The sequence below is a fragment of the Sus scrofa genome, chromosome 13 (genome assembly GCF_000003025.6).
Source record: "Sus scrofa isolate TJ Tabasco breed Duroc chromosome 13, Sscrofa11.1, whole genome shotgun sequence".
Taxonomy (NCBI): domain Eukaryota; kingdom Metazoa; phylum Chordata; class Mammalia; order Artiodactyla; family Suidae; genus Sus; species Sus scrofa.
The window spans coordinates 89,549,530-89,555,549 of record NC_010455.5 but is presented as its reverse complement, the minus strand read 5'-3'; positions in this window follow the sequence as shown (position 1 = coordinate 89,555,549).

The window sequence follows — 6,020 nt, the reverse complement described above, 5'->3', positions numbered from 1 at the left end:
CACCATGTTGAACAGTAGAAAAAAAAAATCGCATTGGGGAAATAACTTAAAAAATAAAATAAAATAAAGTAAATTTTTATGAGAACTTGAGTAAACCCCCTTTGAAACTTGAAAATCCAGTAAAACACAGTTCTCTCTGGGTTTCTTGGTAGTTTGTTATCCTCTTCAGAGACCCCTGTTCTCCTCTTTCCCTTATTTCAATGTCTGTTAGAATCTCAGACAGAAGTGATAAAATGAGAAAAACTGACCACCACATCCTTTTCAATTTTTTAAACACCTCTGTTTTAACGTTGATGAGAAGGGGTGAATATTGGCTGGAGAGCCTGTGAATGTCAATACTGGATGATGCTGTGGCCACCCCCCATCTCAGTTCACTTCCCTTCTAGGTTACTTCTTTTGTTCCTGGAGGAGTTTAACATCTGGCTCTATAAGTGCCAATCATTCTCTCTCAAACTACCATTGTCATCATTGTTGATTTTATTTATTTATTTATTTATTTATTTATTTATTTATTTATTTATGTCTTTTTTAAGGCTGTACCTGTGACACTGCGACCTATAACATGGCTTGGGGCAACACGGGATCCTTTAACCCACTGAGGCCAGGGATCAAACCTGCATCCTCATGGATGCTACTCGGGTTTGTTACCACTGAGCCATGACAGGAACTGCCTCATTGTTGATTTTAACATTCACTGTAAGTAATCATTCTGGTATCCAACCATCTCAGTTGCTTTCCTCTAGTCTTGTTGCCTTCCACCCTATTTTGACCACTCACTCCTTGCATTAGTCGGCTAGAGATGCCATGACAAAATGCTGCAGAATAGGTAGCTTAAACAACAGAAATGTATTTTCTCACAGTAACAGAGGCTAGAAGTCCAAGATCAAGATGTGGGAAGGTTTGGTTTCTCCTGAGGCCTCTCTCCCTGGCTTGCAGGTGTGTCCTCTCTTTACTGTGTTCTCCCGTGGTCTCTTCTCTGGACACAGGCGCTTCTGGTATCTCTCTGTGCACTCAAATTTCTTCTTCTCACAAGGGCACCAGTCAGACTGGATTAGAGCCCCCTCTACCAGCCTTATTTTAACTAAGACCCTATCTCCAAATAGAGTCACACTCTGAGGTTTGGGGGCATCAACATATGAATATCAAGGGAACACAATTCAGCCCATAATACACCTCTAGACTTTGTCTTCACCAATTACTGAAACATCTTAATCTTAAATTCCAGCATCCCTTCTTCTCAATCACTACCTTCTCTCTTTCGATTGCTATCTCTCTGATACCCCAAACCAACAATTCCTCAACTCCACTGGGGGACACAATCTACCATTCCAACCTTTTAAAAATCATTCTTCATATTCTTTTGGCATATGTCCCTCCTTCCTTGGATTAAGTTTCACAGTCCATCACTATAATCAATCTCATATACATTCTTGATTCCTTTGCTTCTCCCTCTCTCTCTGTCTATGGCAAAGTCCCAATCCTGGTTGGCTCAAGATTTCTTTTCCTTTTTTTTTTTTTTGCCAAGCCCATGTCATGTGGAAGTTCCCAGGCCAGGGATTGAACCCACGCCACAGCAGTGCCTTGAGCCACTGCAGTGACAATACCAGAACTCCAGCTTTCTTACTGCTCTCTGACCACATCTGAACTGCACTGGGAAGACCATCCATGTTGCTGCCTAGTCTCACTATAAATTCATGACTTCAAGTGGGCCCTCAGTGCCTGCCAACTTCTGCATTTCTCTCTAATCCTACACCATCCTACCTTCCTAGGCAACTGTTTCATACCTTCTCTTCTCTTTCCAAACCTGGAATACCCTCTCCCCATGTTCATTTTCAACTGGGAAACATGCTTCCTGTTTCATTGAGAAAACAGAAGCAATCAGAAGTTCCCACACCTCCAACCCATGTGCTCTGTCTTCCTTCTCTTACTAAGACTGAACTGCCCAGGCTGCTCTCTCAGGCCCGTGTCTCCATCTGTGCACATGCTCCTACCATTTCTCATTTACTCAAGAACACTGCTCACTCCAGCAGTTCTCTCTTGTCTCTCCCCTGCACCCTACTCCTCTCCTCCCCAACAAAAACATTCCCATCAACATATGAATGTGCTATATTTTCCCTTGATGGCCACTTTCCCTCCAACTAAACTCACCAAAACAGTTCCCTCTTCTCTCTGTTTCCAATTCCTCTTTTCTCATTTTCCCATGACCCTATTCCAGTTGGACTCTTGTCTATCCCACCACTGATGCTCCTCTCATCAAGCTCACTGATGACCTCTGTATTGCTCTGTCCACTGGCCATTCCCCAGTCCTCCCATATTAACTTGCTGTATAGGCCGACTTTAACTCCAGTTGATTACTTCTTCCTCAATTAGGAACTCAGCTTCCAGGATAAGCTCCTTGTTCTTCTAACTCATTGGCCACTTCTCAGTCTCCCCTCATGTCCCCAGACTCAATTCACTGGACTGCCCAGGACTTAGTGCTTGGACCGCTTTCCTGTCTGTACTCATTCCCACAGTTTTTGTGTCTTTAAATACCGTCGATACACTGACAACTCTCTCACACCTCCAAACTCTTCCTTGAACTTCATATTTCTGTATACAACAGCCTAATTGGCATCTCTACTTGGATTTCTAACAAGTGTTTCAAAACTTGGGGTGTCCGAAACTGACCACCTCACCTTCCCTCCCAAACCTGCTCATCCTGCTGTTGTGCTCATTTCAGTAATTGAAAGCTTTATGCTTCCAGTTTTGCAGGCCCCAAACCACAGAGTCATCGTTGACTCCTCTATTTCTCTTACATCCAATCTATCACCAAATACTGTAGGCTCTAGCTTCAAAATACAGACAGAATCCAGTCTTTTCTTATCTTCTTGCCACAGTATCTGAGCCACTATCACTCATGGGAAGGCTGAATTATTGAAATGGCTTCAAAACTCATCTCCTTTCTTTTACCCATACTCTTTACAACCTAATCACAACACAGCAGCCAGAGTGAGCCTTTTAATGTGTAAAGTCATTTTTTTCCACTGAAATCTAATCTTGGATATTACCCTCCCCACCCACCCCCATGCCACCTCTTGGCTGCAGCCACAGTGCTCTCCTTGCTCTGGTTCACTCCACCTCAGGGCTTTTGCAACTTTGTTGTTCTCTCCGCCAGCAGTCTTTTGCCCCAAGTTCTCTATAAGGCTCATACTCTCTACTTCCTTCAGATCTTTGTTCAAGTGTCTCCTTCTCAGCCACATCTTCCCTGATCACTCTGAAATGACATCCCCACCCCCCACTCTCTGGCAGTCCGATAACTGTCTTTTCCGGACTTATTTTAGCCATACTTACCACTACCTGACAAGCTCTATGTTTTACTTATATATATTTTTTTATTGTTAGTCGTTCCCACAACAGAATGTAAGCTCCACAAGGGCAAGGGTTTTGGGCTGCCTTGTTCACTAATCTCTCCCTCCAGTGTTAAGAACAGTGCCTGGCACATAGGAAGTACTCACTAAACATTCAGTCAAAGAAATTGCTGCTCTCCCCATCACCCCAAAGCTCTGGTAAATGTGATTTTTATGTTGCTTCTTTGAACCTAGAGGAAAAAAAAAATCTGTGACCAGACCTTGTTGATGCACTTCATTCGAAAACACTAGAGAAAAAAAATCACATCCACCAGAGGGTGCCAAGAAACCTCTTTGGAACCCATCATAGTTTAAGACTACTATTTCCTAGGTTTGTTATGCTGGAATCCAAATGTGGCTCCAGGTAGCTAAATTTTTTTTTTTAATTATAATACAATTTAAAATCATTCATATAAAAATAAGATTTTATTCTCTTGAATTAAAAGCCAGTATGTTACAGAGTATTAATACTATCTGGAGGATAATAACAAATTAAATATAGATGTTTCTGGGATTGGGATTTTAAGGGTTCATGATACAAAACTATTTGGTATCAAGAGGAATAAATAAGCAGAACTTCCTTCTAATTTCTGTACTATTTCAACAATTATGTTTCGACGATTGCTCTTTTTATTGTTAATAATGGCTCCCATTTTATTGCCTGATCCTTCTCTGTCACCTAAGAGTGTGTTTTGCATACAAAATCTTGTTTAACTCACACATTGAGGGGAAGGTATTAGTTTTTAAGTTCCCATTCATAGTTTCGGAAGCTGAGACTTAAGGGAAGTCAAGCAGAGTTCTGAGGTTACCAGTAGAAAGGGTGGCAGTGAAGTCAGGCAACCCTGGAATTCTTTACCACCACTGCCTATATTATCTTTAACCTCAGGGCTGATATTCCTTCCCATAACCCTTTCCTTATGTCATCATAATTAAGGGGGTCTTTGGCTTTTTAAATTTATGGTGCTAATTTGGAAGGGAGAATTCCTAAATTCACTTCAAACATTATTCATAAAGCCTTAATAAAAGTACCCAACTTCTTTTACCTTCTTTTCCTAGGCACTAAGAGATATGAGTTTACTCCTGTTGTTATTTTTCCGACAGGTAGAGACACTAGATGTTAACACTTAAGAGGAAAGCTGTGTCCGGATAGATGCCCAAGAGTGGGATTGCAGGGTCATATGGAAGTTCTATGTATAGATTTCTAAGGTATCTCCAAACTGTTCTCCATAGTGGCTGTACCAGTTTACATTCCCACCAACAGTGCAGGAGGGTTCCCTTTTCTCCACAGCCCCTCCAGCACTTGTTATTTGTGGATTTATTAATGATGGCCATTCTGACTGGTGTGAGGTGGTATCTCATGGTAGTTTTGATTTGCATTTCTCTTATAATCAGCGATGTTGAGCATTTTTTCATGTGTTTGTTGGCCATCTGTATATCTTCTTTGGAGAAATGTCTATTCAGGTCTTTTGCCCATTTTTCCATTGATTGATTGGTTTTTTTGCTGTTGAGTTGTATAAGTTGCTTATATATTCTAGAGATTAAGCCCTTGTCCATTGCATCATTTGAAACTATTTTCTCCCATTCTGTAAGTTGTCTTTTTGTTTTCTTTTTGGTTTCCTTTGCTGTGCAAAAGCTTTTCAGTTTGATGAGGTCCCATGGGTTTATTTTTGCTCTAATTTCTATTGCTTTGGGAGACTGACCTGAGAAAATATTCATGATGTTGATGCTCTACTTAAAAGAGACACATGCACCCGCATGTTCATTGCAGCACTATTCACAATAGCCAGGACATGGAAACAATCCAAATGTCCATCAACAGATGATTGGATTCAGAAGATGTGGTATATATACACAATGGAATACTACTCAGCCATAAAAAAGGATGACATAATGCCATTTGCAGCAACATGGATGGAACTAGAGAATCTCATACTGAGTGAAATGAGCCAGAAAGACAAAGGCAAATACCATATGATATCACTTATAACTGGAATCTAATATCCAGCACAAATGAACATCTCCTCAGAAAAGAAAATCATGGACTTGGAGAAGACACTTGTGGCTGCCTGATGGGAGGGGGAGGGAGTGGGAGGGATCGGGAGCTTGGGCTTATCAGACATAACCTAGAATAGATTTACAAGGAGATCCTGCTGAATAGCATTTAGAACTTTGTCTAGATACTCATGTTGCAACAGAAGAAAGGGTGGGGGAAAACTGTAATTGCAATGTATACATGTAAGGATAACCTGACCCCCTTGCTGTACAGTGGGAAAATAAAATAAATAAATAAATAAATAAACAAAAAAAAAAAAAAAAGAGGAAAGCTGTCCTGGTCTTATAACCCTAAACTCATCAACAGTGATGTCTTGTTTTTCTCACCCACCAAGTCTGTCTTTTTCTGTCCTTTTTTGTGCCCCTGGGAGTTTGAACAATGCTCAGTGAATAGTGAAAATATACTAAAGAACAATGAATAAAAGGTAAATACTTAAAAGTTAGAATATTTGAGGAAAGCACACATCCCATGCTAGTGTAAGATCCCTTGGCAGATTTCTCTTTAACCCCTGTCCGCTTGGGATGAAATTCGCCAGACTCACTTCCAACCCCTCCCCACCCCCACTTCCTTCTTCAAACACA